Below are 15843 nucleotides of genomic sequence, written 5' to 3'. Positions count from 1 at the left end.
ATATTGGATTACTTTTATATGTTGGCAAAATAAGAGGCAGAGCTTAGCCGACTTATCAAAGCAGACTTAATTTTTTGTTGTGTTCTGAACCTAGCTCTTCATTAAAACATACATTAAAATACCCAACATTGTTAATCAAAGTTAATTACCCTGATTTTCATGCATGCTATTGTTCCTTACCAACTCTGCCATATGTTATTTATTTCCTCTGTCTTCTCAGACTTAGTGGCTGCGTTTCTACATGCCCACCCCTAGCAGGTGTTGAGTATCTGATATGAAAGGAGCATAATTTGCACCTGTGACAAATACATTTTTTGGGAACCTATGCGATTCACACATAGCATTGAAAATAGGAAATCCAAGTGGGAGTTTATACATCGTTGGAAAATAAACACATTCAAACTGTAGGTGTCTTTTATTGTATTTATTTTGATTGGATTAACATTGTAAGAATGTTTACAACGTAACCCCTGGTTACATTCCCCAGCCTTAAGGTAAAGTCACCCCCATGTTACAGTATTAAAGACAAACAGGTTAATTGACTTAACCAAAGGTCAAATTTAGCTAATTTCCCAGAAAGCACAGTTGGCGCACTTATAATTCACCCACAGAATTGACTTTGCACAACAAGCTGATTCTAGTTAGGGAGAGGAATCCACTAGCCCATAAGCCCTACCTGAATCTTTATGGCATTATATTAATATTTCATTCCTAAACCCATTTTGCCAGACATGGACACACTGTACCCAACACGCCTCCATCCCTCCATGTTTGGCTGCATTGGAGATTCAGTAAGACGTGTGTTTAATAGTAAATACGTTCAAGAGACGTCTCAGGTAGGACACATGGTGTAACCGTCACCAAGAGAAGTTATAGGATACAGGATATTTTCATTCTCTGTGTCAGTTGCCTAAAAGTTTCTTTGGCTGTCCCCATAGGAGAACCCTTTGGAAAAAAAAGTTTGGTTCCAAGTAGAACCTTCTTTGTTCTATGTTGAACCCTATTGGGTTCCATGTAGAATCTAAAAGAAAAGAAGGTTCTAAAAGAATCTAACCTGCAACCAAAAAGGGTTATACCTGGAACCAAAAAGGTTTTTCCTATGGGGACAGCTGAAGAACCCATTTGGAGAAAAAAAAATCCAAGAGTGTAAGGGTTATTTCTGAGACTTTAGAAGGTGCTATTGTTTGCCTTTCCTTGTGGGGCAAGGGCCATTATGGCCACCACAACGGACGCAAACAGCAAGTTGAGGCAAGTAAAGACCAAACTGTCCTTATTATTGCTGCCAGAAAGAAACATTTAGGATAAGCATCATTGTGCGGATGAGCAGAAGATCAGCCAACTCCTGCTTGGAGAGAGTGCAGCTGCTGGCAAGCCTTTGCTTATTTAGTCAAATCATGCTTTAAAACTAATGGGAGTTGGGGAGGAAGCCAAGGGAATGTGGCGTATATAGGTTAATGGAAAACGAATTACAAAAAAATATGAATAGCTGCATAGTCTGTGTGCATCAAGTGAGAAAATGTGTTCATGACTGAAAAGAAAGAGAAACAACTCTGTGTATATATTACCAATGTGTATTTGCTACTACCTCAAAAAAATCACATAAATGAATGCCAGAAAATGACAGTTATCGCATGAGCGTGCTTTAAGATGTGCATGAGCACATATGATTATTGATTAACACATGCTGTGTTGTTTGAACAGGTAAATAAATAGTTTGCACATTGGCGCCGTGCTGACACCACAAATGTCCCTTTTCCATTGTGATATCAATTAACAGAATCCGTTCATATCAGACTGTAAATTGTGTGAATATGGCACGGGAAGAACCCAATCCCCAATAATGACTTGTTAATCCGATTACCGTTGTGTCTGTGCAGTCCATTTGTTTCTGAATTGAGTGCAATATCCATTGGCAACAATTACACATTTCCTAGGAGTCCATAACAAAAGTATCATTTAGAAAATGCTAAATCCATAATTGTGACAGTGGAAATTAATTCAGTCCATATTGTGTATTAATCAACGCAGCGGGAGCTTGGACTCTGTTGGCAAAGCCGTGACTGGGCTGTGACCATGTAAGGAATCAGTGTCCCTTGTCTAAGTCTGAGCAATTCAATCTCATTCCCAGCAATAAAACTCAAAATGCCATAAATAGTCAAAGCTTAATCAATGGTCTCGTTTGGGTCTTGTGCCATGTGCTTTGGCTAATAATTCATTTTAGAATATGGATTAAACCTTCACTTCAAAATTCCCAAACTGATTCCCATGGTGTGCATTTGTTTCTTCAGCTCTTGCGTGTATTTGATTACACTATTGTATGAAGCTGAGACATTAGTTAGTACCATAGCAATCAAGCTCATTTAATTTCCAAAACATGTACACCTGTATAAGAGAGGCCATACAAATAAAAATGTGAAGGTTTTGCTCAAAGCGAAAAGGCAATTATTAAGTGGAAAGTTGTATTTTCAGGCATCTCAAACCGCATATGTTTTAAATGCCTCAGGTGATATCCAGACATTCATTTTTTTCATCTCTCTCGGGAAACATCACAGAGAAATCTCAATCAAGCTTAAAAGAAAGTCAAACAGGTAGCATTTATTTCCTTAACAATGATGACAGACAATCATAAAACATCCAATGAAAGTCAAATTAAGCAGGCCTCTGCTGAAAATTATGAGAGATCATTTTGACATTTAGTCAGGGAATGTGAAGGTAGAATTCCATAATACAGTACCTCTTTTTTAGAAGATAAGACTAATCTCCCTGCATTTTACTATTCAATTTTTTATTGCAGTTCAGTATGAAGCTCCATACAGTACAATAATTTAAAAAGAGGTTAAAGCATTCGGTAAAACAGAATATTTTATATTGATTAGATACGCACATAGACTGAGAACAATGAATCAGTCCATAATTAATGCACACACATTTATTGATTTATGTTTCCCTTGGAGGATGAGGATGTTGAGTGCTCAGAGACCCAAAGGTTGATTGAACTTTGACCCTGGCTGTCTCTGTGGCTTCTTTATGCTTTATGGTCTTGGGGGGAAATGGTTTCAAAGGATGTGACTATATTTACTGTATTCTCTTAACTCAAATGAATCTGTTCTTGGGTCAAATTGTTAAATGTTTCCTTGTTTTTGATCATTGACATTATGGTGCTGAACTAAGCCAGTTGTTATTCATAACACCAAGGGGTCCAGGTTTAGATAACGGGGCTGGCTAATATTGGAATATACAGTACAGTGGATAGGGAAAGCTTACCATATCGATGTGACACAATGATAAAAGCTGTTATTGATATATCTTATTTCAGATATTCATAAAGGGCATTCCTTTAACCTTGGTGCTCTTTGTGATAAAGAATGGGCGCCGCCACCTCTGAATAAAAATGGTCTGTCATTGTAAACATTATGCCTTATATTCTGTTTATTGTGATGTACATAAAATCATGTCAAAGTTGATGCAAAATCTCTGTAGCACTGTCACGTGTAAATAACAATCGTAATATCACACTGCTTAGTTTATTTTGTATTTTATTTCACGCTTATTTTACCAGGTAAGTTGACTGAGAACACATTCTCATTTACAGCAATGACCTGGGGAATAGTTACAGGGGTGAGGAGGGGGATGAATGTAAGCTGGGGATGATTAGGTGACCGTATGAAGGCCAGATTGGGAATTTAGCCAGGACACCGGGATTAACACCCCTACTCTTACAATAAGTGCCATGGGATCTTTTAGTGACCACAGAGAGTCAGGACACCCGTTTAACGTTCCATCCGAAAGATGACACCCTACACAGGGCAATGTCCCCAATCACTGCCCTGGGGCATTGGGATATTGTTTTAGACCAGACAAAAGGGGGCCTCCTACTGGCCCTCCAACACCACTTCCAGCAGCATCTGGTCTTCCATCCAGGGACCAACACTGCTTAGCTTTAGAAGCAAGCCAGCAGTGGGATGCAGGGTGGTATGCTTTTTTTAATAAGAAAAAGATTGGCTGCAAAGTGGAAAAAATACAGTCATAACCTATTGTATTATCTTAACATGCAAAAATGAAAAAGATATGGTTTCCATTTTGTTATCTTCCTTGTTGGTTACTGGACTCAGGGAAATGTAGAAAATATCAGGGTTCGTATGTATCAAACATCTCAGAGTAGTAGTGCTGATTTAGGATCAGTTTTGCCTTTTAGATCACAATGATTAAGAATACATGGGCAGGGGGGACTAGATCCTAGATCAGCACGCCTACTGGCCTCTGATATCATGATGATCTGGTGGGATCACTATGTGTCGTTGAGGGGCAAACCACAGCCATGTACACATATGGCTTTGAGGCAAACTACCTGCTTCCACCCATATTCCATGAATGAGTCATACTGTAGAGGTCTGGGACCCAAGGCTTCCAATGGTACTTCCTATAAGGTCATCAAGACCACTAGGCACAGATAGGCATTCATCTGATGAGTACAGTACATTTGAATGAAAAAAGTCAGATTCACTCTGGAGCAGGAATGACATAAACTATGACAGGTGCCTCCTATGATGTAATCTTAGCAGTTAGCACATTGGGAATGACATATTGAATGACATTAAATGTCCCAGTAGTGTATTTAGGTAAACGCTCTCGTTCTGAATCTGATGGACTGTTGCAGGTACACAACAGTCAACAGTGAATGCTGTCGAATTCCACCCTGGGGATAGCAGTGTGTTGTTAGATGTTAGATCACGAATAACAAAATAACATGCTTTACACTGTATCCTTTAGAGAGGTATGTGACAAGAAAACATCAATCAAAACACGCTAATGGGTGAATAAGATTTTCCTCGCCATACTCATGCACACTATTGGCATTCAACCTGCATGGTCGAACAGCTTTCATTGAACACACTGATTTAGAGTGCACAGCTAAATTGCAGCGCAATGCTGAGCAAGCATGCACTGAAAGGAGTAATGTTAACAGTAGCCTTCAGTGCATGGACAGCGCATCTTGTATTTTCAGTTACTGAAGAGTTAAGTCTACTGTCCACATTCAGTGCATGCTTAGTCTGATTACCATTGCTGTATGCTACTTTACCTGTGCAAACTCTACAAGCCACTCTTGGTACACTTGTAACAAGAGTGGCTTATACCAAACGAAAATAGCCAATATCATACAGTAGACCTACTTGGCATTACAAATCGCTGGGATACAGCAACAATCACGTCCAAATGACTGCTAGATAGTGAAGGAAGCAACCAGAAGTTGAAAGAACAGCCTTGATGTTACGTAGGCTCTGACATCGAGTGAGCGCTGCATCTTTAAAAAGAAAAAAAATATAGAAGAAAAAACACAACCAGCTCAGTCATAACTGTAGAATGATAAGGACTACCTCTTTTACTTTTGGAGAGCGGCGAGCCGTTCGGAGAGTATTCGGCTTCAGCTGTTCTACGCTAGTCGCTCATTGCTGGATGTCGGGCTGATTCTGAGTCACATGACAGAACCGGAGGCTGAGATCTAGAGAAAAGCACATCATTTCGGGCTTGCACCGCCATACTGTATTTTGTGCCATATCACATTTTTATTGCAACATTTTACTCCCGCTCGGTGAGTACATTTCCAATGGCTTTTTCTAAGCATTTTTTGTCTTTTTAATTACTCTTTTTATTTTTCCTCCTTTTGCTGGTGTTTAAGATGATATTTGAAGTGGTGGTTTTTAGCGTTTTTCCATCCAGGCTTCAAGTTTTTAGCATGCAGTGATTCTGAATCATGTGTACCGAGATGGGTAACGGTTTGCATCGGGCACTGGAGATTCGTGCTTGCAGTCTTGTGAAATCATGAAACTGGTTTTTCAACCAAGCGGGTTGTCAGTCTAATATTTTTCTAATGTAGTTTTACTGGTGGTTTTCAAACATTTTTATTTTTTGTTTCTGTCGACTTTTGCTGTTGCTATGCTTTGCTTTGTATTTTGCAGTGTTGTTTATACGAGTTTTGTGATTTTGGTGTCTCGGTGCTCACTGACCAAGCCTTTGCTTTTATTTTGGTCCTCTTTTCTTTAAAGGAATCATTTTTAAACCTGATGACGTTTTAACTTGAAACTTTTCTTGCAGCTCACTGATCACAGGTTTGTTTCTTTTTGTGTTTCTTTCATTTTTTCGATTTATTATACTTTTGCAGATATCAGTGTCAAGTATTTTTGGAAGTATCATTTTTCATAGATGGTGCTGAGTGGACGAGGAGTGTTTTGATTCTTGGGTCAATGCGTTTTTGTTTTCTGTTTCAACGAGGATGAACAGACATTCTCCCTTTGCAGGTATATAATGAGTGGATTAGTTGTCACACCTTTAGTGCCTGTGTATTTGCAATAAAAAGCAAGGTGGTACAGAAATATGCACCTGTGGCTGATGTATTATTTTGTGAGGGAATATTGCGTTTATTACAGTATAGGCCTGATGCATTTGAAGGTTGTCTGAAGGTTTTGCACAATAATACTTGGTAATAGGCCAACTCAATGAAAACGAATAAAAAACACATTCAGGTTGGTACAGTATAATGAGTTTCCTTCTGATCAACAATCACCAAGTCGCCGCATGAAGATGGTAGAGGATAACACTTCAGATGTAAGAATGTAAGTACGGTTCTCTGAAATTCTACCATGGTCCCGATAATAAATACAGCAGATCCAAAGTCTATTGCTCACTTTATTAAATATGCACCATATGACATACCGTAGCCTATAGGCCATCCAGGCTGTTGCACCGATACAGTTTAGTTCCGCGGAAAATAAACCGGCGCTCGAGCCAATTACATCCACATTTCCTTCAGAGTGCATCATTGTGGATTAGATGAAGAAATGAGTGAGAAAATAATTGGCAATACAATGCACGCGCATAGGCTACCCTGTGAACTAATGGTACTTAAACAATGCGTCCGTGCATGGTCTTTCTGTTGAAGGCAATCCATTTCGATACAGCTTTTAAAGGCTATTAGGGATGGTCCTTATTCCCTTCACCCCCTCCCCTCGCCAGTCATGGTCTGTTTGTGTGGTTCACACTTGTAGTCAATCTCTTTGTTATGATTGCAGTAGTGTAGGTACACTGTAGAGAGGTGTTGCTATGTGGTTATTGTGATTTGGTCTAAATTAGATTATGATTTGGCATATTTGTAGTAATAGTAGCTATATAGGTTACTGTTTACATAGTAACAGCCAACTCCAAAATGCTGTATAGGTATCATAATCTATCAATAAGATGTATGTACCCTCTGTAGGTGTTGAAAGGTATTTCTGACATATTGATAAAAAATACCTCTGACACGTCTCCTGCTGGGCGTTATGATGAGGCTGCATTACTTCCTGCAGTTGTTGTGTCTGCCCTCTAGGCAGCTCCCCTGTTATCTGGGCCCAGCCAGCCTCGCACAGCCTCGCTATAAATGAAAACTGAAAAATATGATAGCTCATATGTGAAGTTACCTTGGCTCTCATCATGAATAATACCTCTGACAGGAAAGTCCTGTTGACATACAGTTGAAGTCGGAAGTTTACATACACCTTAGCCAAATACATTTAAACTTACACAATTCCTGACATTTAATCTTAGTCAAAATTCCTTGTCTTAGGTCAGTTAGGATCACCACTTTATTTTAAGAATGTGAAATGTCAAAATAATAGTTGAGAGAATGATTTATTTCAGCTTTTATTTCTTTCATCACATTCCCATTGGGTCAGAAGTTTACATACACTCAATTAGAATTTGGTACCATTGTCTTTAAATTGTTTAACTTGGGTCAAACGTTTCGGGTAGCTTCCCACAATAAGTTGGATGAATTTTGTCCCATTCCTCCTGACAGCTGGTGTAACTGAGTCAGGTTTGTAGGGCTCCTTGCTCGCACACACTTTTTCAGTTCTGCCCACCAATGTTCTTTAGGATTGAGGTCAGGGCTTTGTGATGGCCACTCCAATACCTTGACTTTGTTGTCCTTAAGCCATTTTGCCACAACTTTGGAAGTATGCTTTGGGTCATTGTCCATTTGGAAGACCCATTTGCGACCAAGCTTTTAACTTCCTGACTGATGTCTTGAGATGTTGATTCAATATATCCACATAATTTTCCGTCCTCATGATGCCATCTATTTTGTGAAGTGCACCAGTCCCTCCTGCAGCAAAGCACCCCCACAACATGATTCTGCCACCCCTGTGCTTCACAGTTGGGATGGTGTTCTTCGGCTTGCAAGCATCCCCCTTTTTCCTCCAAACATAACAATGGTCATTATGGCCTAACAGTTCTATTTTTGTTTCATCAGACCAGAGGACATTTCTCCAAAAAGTACAATCTTTGTCCCCATGTGCAGTTGCGAACCATAGTCTGGCTTTTTTATGGTCGTTTTGGAGCAGTGGCTTCGTCCTTGCTGAGCAGCTTTTCAGGTTATGTCGATATAGGACTCGTTTTACTGTGGATATAGATACTTTTGTACCTGTTTTCTCTAGCATCTTCACAAGATCCTTTGCTGTTGTTCTGGGATTGATTTGCACTTTTCGCACTAAAGTACGTTCATCTCTAGGAGACAGAACGCGTCTCAATCCTGAGCGGTATGACGGCTGTGTGGACCCATGGTGTTTATACTTGCATACTATTGTTTGTACAGATGAACGTGGTACCTTCAGGCGTTTGGAAATTACTCCCAAGGATGAACCAGACTTGTGGAGGTCTGCAATTTTTTTTCTGAGGTCTTGGCTGATTTCTTTTGATTTTCCCATGATGTCAAGCAAAGAGGCACTGAGTTTGAAGGTAGGCCCTGAAAGACATCCACAGGTACACCTCCTATTGACTCAAATGATGTCAATTAGCCTATCAGAAGCTTCTAAAGCCATGACATCCTTTTCTGGAATTTTCCAAGCTGTTTAAAGGCACAGTCAATTTAGTGTATGTAAACTTCTGACCCACTGGAATTGTGATACAGTGAATTATAAGTGAAATAATCTGTCTGTGAACAATTGTTGGAAAAATGACTTGTGTCATGCACAAAGTAGATGTCCTAACCGACTTGCCAAAACTATAGTTTGTTTAGCAAGAAATTTGTGGAGTGGTTGAAAAATGAGTTTTAATGACTCAAACCTAAGTGTATGTAAACTTCCGACTTCAACTGTACTTGCGTGCCTTGTCCATGGTTGGTCCCGTGTGGCTCAGTTGGTAGAGCATGGCGCTTGCAACGCCAGGGTTGTGGGTTCATTCCCCACGGGGGGACCAGGATGAATATGTATGAACTTTCCAATTTGTAAGTCGCTCTGGATAAGAGCATCTGCTAAATGATGTGTGTGTGTACTGTTCAGGGACACTGCACACAACCCAACTGGCTGGGTCAAAATAGTCCAGTGTGTGTTGTGTCCAATATTTATCCAGCGCTGGGTTACCAAATAACCCAAATTGATTTGTTTTTAACCCAGCCAGTTGGGTTTTTGGGGGTGTATTCAGAATATTGTTGTCGTTTTATCCCATGTAGCCATTGAAAAGGTTAAGGCTTCTAACTCTGTCAGTATATTCTGTATCCATGAAAATGCTCCTTCCTCAGATCCCCATGTCATCAAAGCTGCAGGGTGTGTGGGACAGGAATCAAAGAGTCTTTCAACAGAACTGTCTGATCTCTTAGAGGATTGGCCACAAGTAACCAATAGCTGAGTCCATGAAAAGGAACTCAGGGCTTCAAGGATGGTGGCATGCATATGGGATAGGAAGCTATTTTCACTTCTGTTACCTGAGTTCCCAGTTACACATCGTGGTGAAGAGAATCAAATTAAATAAGTCATGAAATCACATTCTAAGGTTTGGTGGGAAAGCAGGGCCTGTGAGTTTAGCCTGTGGTATATGAAGACCTTCATTGCAATGTAGTTATCAATTATTCAGTAGTTCTTCATTTTGATTGTTGAATATTCTTTGCTTCATCTCCTTGGGCTTTAGAGCTTGATATTAGTGAGTGTGTGCATCCTAAATGGGACCCTATTCCTTATCAAGTGTGCACCACTTTTGACCCAAGGCATATAGGGCCCTATATAGTGCACTATATACTATATAGGGGATAGGGTGTCATTTGGGACGCACAGATTGTTCTGTCATTCCTGTTGTCAAAGACACCAGCCACCCAAGTCATAGACTGTTCTCTCTGCTTCCGCACGGCAAGCGGTACCAGAGCGCCAAGTCTGGGATTAAAAGGCTCCTGAACAGCTTCTATCCCCAAGCCATAAGACTGCTGAACAGTTAATCAAATGGCTACCCAGACTTTTTGCATTGACCCCCTTTTTCTTTGCAGTGACATTCTTGCACCGGCTCTATGCACGCTCTCTGGACTCCACCCACACACTCACACATACTGCACTGACACACAAACACACACTCACACAATATTCTCAGCCATATATTTATGCTCACACACACACACACACACACACACACACACACACACACACACACACACACACACACACACCACACACCACACACACACACACACACCAACACCACACACACACACACACACACACACACATGCACACACTCACACATAGACACACTTTCACACTCTTCATATATTCTGTTGCTACTCTGTTTATTATCTATCCTGATTGCCTAGTCACTGTTACCCCTACCTACATGTACATACTACCTCGTACCTCTGCACATTGACTCGGTACTGATATACTCTTTGTATATAGTCTCGTTATTGTTATTTTATTGTGTTACTATTTCCTTTCTTTTTTTTTGCTAATCTTTTGTTACTTTTTAACTCTGCGTTGTTGGGAAAGTAAGCATTTCACAGTAAAGTTGTATTCGGTGCATGTGACAATTATATTTTTTTCTTCATTTTTTATTGCTCATTCTCAGCCACTCTTTTTTTACCTTATATTGGCTCTGGCTCCATTGTCTATGTATGGCAATCTCCCATAAATAAACAATTCCTTATTATGAAAACAAACTCCCATATTTTGCATTCCACTCATATCTTAATGAGTGGTTGGATTATAAATGAGTAAAAAAACATTTTTCTCTCAATGAGGCGTTCCTCTTCTTAGCTCCATTCTCCTTTTGAAGAGATAAACAGCTTACCCATTCCCCTTTTTTTTAACCGTTATGTACCTCGAGGTCCCCTTTTCTTAGCTGTTAATTTGATAAGTGAAAGGATATCTCACTTAGTAATCATATTCTATACAATTAAACCCGTATCTGAAGAATTGGACCGGACTGAACGACTTTTCAGTGCCAATTATGTGGAACCATTTGAGTTATAATTCTCCACTTAAATGAGCCGTTCATGACACATTGGGACTCAATTGTGTGTGAGGATTGCTGATGAAATAGTGGTTTTAGAACAAATTACATTTTATTAGTTCGTTAATATCGTGATTGATTATGGAAACTCATTTAGAAAGACACTCTTATCCAGAGCTTCCCATGTTAGTTTTATATTTTGTTTTTAATGATTGTGTATGCTGAAGGTGGTAACTCAATAGCTTAATGCTTACTTCTGGGCAAGCTTATCCACATACTATTGCAAAAGAGCTTCTGAATAGACACTACTGAAAAAGGCAAGTTGTCATTCAGTCTTGATATTGCTGTTGTCGACTGTGGACAACAGCAGTCAATTTTGTGCTGCATTACGGGGAGTGACTGAATCATCCCCCCATGATTTGACCTCTCTGTTTAGGACAGTATGTCTCATCTGTCTGTCTTCATGGCTCTTTATAAGGTTGACCCCTCACTTACCCCCATCTATCTGGAGCTAAAGCACACTGCATCTTTCTCTTCTCTTTTGAATGTGATCAGAGTAGAGCCCCACAATATTGATGATAGGCCTACTCTATATCTACCCGACAGAAATATCAACTCTCTCTCTGTCTCTTTATTTTTTTATTTCGCTCTTGCCCCTGCTGAGTAAGTGTGTGTGTGTGTGCGTATGAGTGTGAAAGAAAAGAATAACTGAAAGCACCATGTCACGCTCCATTCATTTTGGGCCTGGCAAATTAGGCATTGCACATCATTTCTTTCTTTCCTTCTTTCTCTCTATTCTGTATCCCCAAATCCACTCTTGGGATGATTCCTAAATGAGTTTTGGAGAAAGAGAAATCATATTTGCAGCGAGTTTTAGTCTTCTTCATCCTTCAGACCTAATTTACTCTCTTCTCTATTATCATTGGGTTGTGACTGGTGTCATATTTCAAATAGTTTGATTTCTCCCATATCCACCAGCATGGGACCAGGGATGTATACACACCAAATACCCAACAAATCATAGGGTACAGTACACTTAGTGAATTGCCTTTATGTGTGCCAATACATTTACAGTATATCACACATTATCTGTCCTTGCTTGGAAAATATTTATCATTCAAAGTTATTTCCCTTTGCTCACAGATTCCCTGAATCTTAAACAGAAACCCAACTGGCAAGAGACCATCCAATTTTGTCATTTAACATTTTTTATCGGGGGGGGGGGTTACAGGTACAAAAAAACTATTAAAAAATGCATAACCCCAACCCATTTCTCACCTCATTCAAGGAGCTATCGTCGTTAATTAACATAATATATGCAAAGCATTGAATATTTAATTTATGCACTGTGAATTTTGTAACTTTGGTTCAGAAGCATTTAACTGCAGGGCACTCCCACATCATGTGAAGGAATGTGCCTTCCTAATTTAGGGGACACAGTGAACAGTTGGGAGTTGGGGTTCAATATCATCGTAAAACGTTTCCTTGGTGTTAGATACAGTCTGTGAACAAACTTGAAATGTATACATTTTGCTTCGGATTACGGGATGACAAGGTCATATTTTACCATAGTCTCTTCCAGTTAAAGGGTTGTTCAGATTCAATTAGATCTGTGGACCATACTTTAATGGCTAGCTCAGAATATGAGCTTTCCAAAAGGTATGTATATATTATAGAGATCAGTCCTTTCAGGAGCCCAGATCATTTATAAACCCCATCATTGGATGGTGCGGAAGTTGAATTTCCCAAAGGACAGCATAGCTGACATAAATTGTAAATATAGAAAAACATGAGTTGCCTGGCATTGTGTATGTATCTTTAACATCTTGGAATGTTCAGAAACCATAATTGTTCAGGATATCGGTAAGGGTACGGGTTCCACATTTGGATCATTGGGGGGATGAAAAGGGGTACCCTACAGATCGCAAGGTATTATTGTGAAATATTAGAGTATGGGCATGCCATTTTGATTCCCAGTTTCATTGTTTTTCAATTTTGCACCAAATAGAAATTGTTTGAGCAATAATAGGACCAAAGCGTAGTTTATATTGTTTAAAGGATATATCAATGAAGACAACCTTTGCATTTTATTACGAAATCTGCAGTTTTGCTTACATGGATGTATATAATTATGGTATGTGGGCATGTAGGGTAATTTGCACCACCAAATTAAATAAAACACTGAATTATATGATGTCTATGGATTGCACACCAAGTGCTAACTTTGGCTTGTTCATAACCATAGAGACAGTGATTAAGCGATGAAGCGAATTTCAGGACCATTGACTGGTTTTGTGATAAGGTACTTTCAATCATTGACAGTTCAGGACAATCGACACTGATTTTGTGAAAAACTATTTCAGGACCATGGACAGTGATTTAGTGATAAAGCCCATTTCAGGACCTTGGACAGCACTTTTGTGACATTCTTTTCAAGACCATGGACAGTTCAACGTTAGGGCATTGCATGATAACCCTTTATCAGAACCACGGACAACTCCAATTTCTGCAGGAGTACATTTCTGCACCAAGGACCGTCCAGACATAATAACTGTACACTTATCTCTAATTAGAACAAATATACCAGACTACTATATACCAGACTACTGTAATACAAAGATAAAATGTTCTGGTGAGAGTGAGTGTGTTTGCTTCTATTGCTCTCTCATTGTATATCGATGTGCACATTATTTTATCCTTGCAGCTGATTATATCGGGATTCACTTCATGGAATCAATTTCACAGCCTATTTCAGTAGCATCCCTTCCAAGATCAGACTGAATGTCATTTTAGAGAAGGATTTGTCTCGCTTCAGGTGCACAAGCTTTTCCAATGTATTTACTTTTCTCAATGTATCATATTCGCTTGCAGGGGGAAAAAAATCATAATTAATGTGTCAAAGACTTACCCTCGGGCTTGTGTACAACTAGACAGTGACTGCTCAACAGTCTCAACGTATACATCTTTTCACACTCTGGATTGTATTATGTTCGTAAAATGCTAGAGAAATGATTGGGCAAAACAAACAAGTTAAACACACGCCTGTACGCACGAATGCAAACACACACGCACACACACATACAGTACACACACACACACACACCGTTGCTAGTGATATTTTGGGAATATGTGGAGTGAATAATGACAAGATTCGTGACACAGTAACGCGCTAACTGGTTTTGACAGTCACACACAACACAACTCACCATTTACGTTGCTGTAACAAGCTTTGATGATGACAATGTGTCTTCATGACATGTCTGTGCGCTCTGTCTGGTTTGGGTGCTGACAGTGACTTCCCTGTCTGTGTGTGTGTTCTGTCTGTATTTGAAGTTGACAATCCACGTGTCTCACTCCTGTGTCCTAATGGAGACAAAGATGGTTTCTGACTCAGAGTACACAAAGCTAAAATAATGGTGACATCTCAAGTGTCTTTGACTTCAACACACTCACATTCACCTCTATTTCAGATGTGTTGTCTTCATTCTATTTGGATATATTTATTCCTGCCTTTTTCGACCTCTATCTCCATCCTTTTTTGAGCCTGTCTCGATCCCTCTGAGCCTGGCCATTGGAATACACCATTAACTTAATCTCCTACCTAAAATAGTTGGCTTTATTGAAGGATTTAGTAAATAGTTTAAATCTCAATATTTCTTTATTGTGATGTTGTTATATGAGAGAGTTCATATAGAGCTCATTCCAATATGTCCCTTTTAGACACATTTATTTAAAGTGACGTTTAGGGGAATCTGCTGAATTTTGGATGCTGAGAGCTGGGTCTTCACAACAAATTGTACGTTTGATATTTGGTTGTAAGAGAGTACTCAGTAAAGCATTTTCTACTATAAAGAGCTCAGTATTTTACAAAGGGTTCCACCTAAATACAATGATTCTAGGCATAGTAAAAGGAAAGGACTTGATCCATGTTCCTCAAGCACATATCGGACATGGCTATGTGACTGTGTGATATTTAGAGAGTCTGGGAAAGAACAACAAACAAACCAACAAGGAGGCAGATGAGAGGTCTGTGGCCCTCCAGAGCAGGTGGTGAAGGCTGACAGATGCTGCAGAGAAGCACTGAAGCAGATAATGCCCTGCCTGGCTCCCCAGATGACCTCTGGGACCCGATTTAAGGAGGATTTTCCCCCATCTAGGTCAGCTCCATGCTGGCTCTACCACTGGACTCATCTGTTCTGACTAGTTCTGTTGGACTCAGCTGTTCTGACTGGTTCTGTTGGACTCAGCTGTTCTGACTGGTTCTGTTGGACTCAGCTGGTCTAACTGGTTCTGTTGGACTCAGCTGTTCTAACTGGTTCTGTTAGACTCAGCTGTTCTGACTGGTTCTGTTCAGAGTATGGTAGTAGGTGCCAAATGCACCGGTTTGCGTGTGTCAAGAGCTGCAACGCTGCTGTTTTTTTCACGCTCAAAGGTTTCTTGTGTGTATCAAGAATGGTCCACCACCCAAAGGACACCCAGCCAACTTGACACAACTGTGGGAAGCATTGAAGTCAACATAGGCCAGCATCCCTGTGGAACGCTTTCGACACCTTGTAGAGTCCATGCCCGGACGAATTGAGGCTGTTCTGAAGGCAAAAGGGA

General features: G+C 39.9%; 1 protein-coding gene across 5 annotated transcripts in view; it reads left to right on the top strand.

Annotated features, from left to right (window-relative positions):
• The first annotated feature begins 5364 nt into the window (after window positions 1-5364).
• Window positions 5365-15843, top strand: part of LOC111953650 (RNA-binding Raly-like protein) — a 149078-nt gene continuing 138599 nt past the window's right edge. For 2 of the 5 annotated variants that reach the window (XM_023973059.2, XM_023973057.2), the window contains exon 1: window positions 5365-5590. The gene's annotated coding sequence lies outside the window, so the exon portion shown is untranslated. Of the gene's footprint in view, window positions 6297-15843 lie in introns of all 5 variants that reach the window. The other 3 variants (XM_070435709.1, XM_070435708.1, XM_023973058.2) reach the window with 2 other exon arrangements.

This window comes from Salvelinus sp. IW2-2015, linkage group LG27, assembly GCF_002910315.2.
Source record: "Salvelinus sp. IW2-2015 linkage group LG27, ASM291031v2, whole genome shotgun sequence".
Classification (NCBI taxonomy): Eukaryota; Metazoa; Chordata; class Actinopteri; order Salmoniformes; family Salmonidae; genus Salvelinus; species Salvelinus sp. IW2-2015.
Note: the sequence above shows the minus strand (reverse complement) of the source record. Positions and strands in the feature narration are given on the sequence as shown.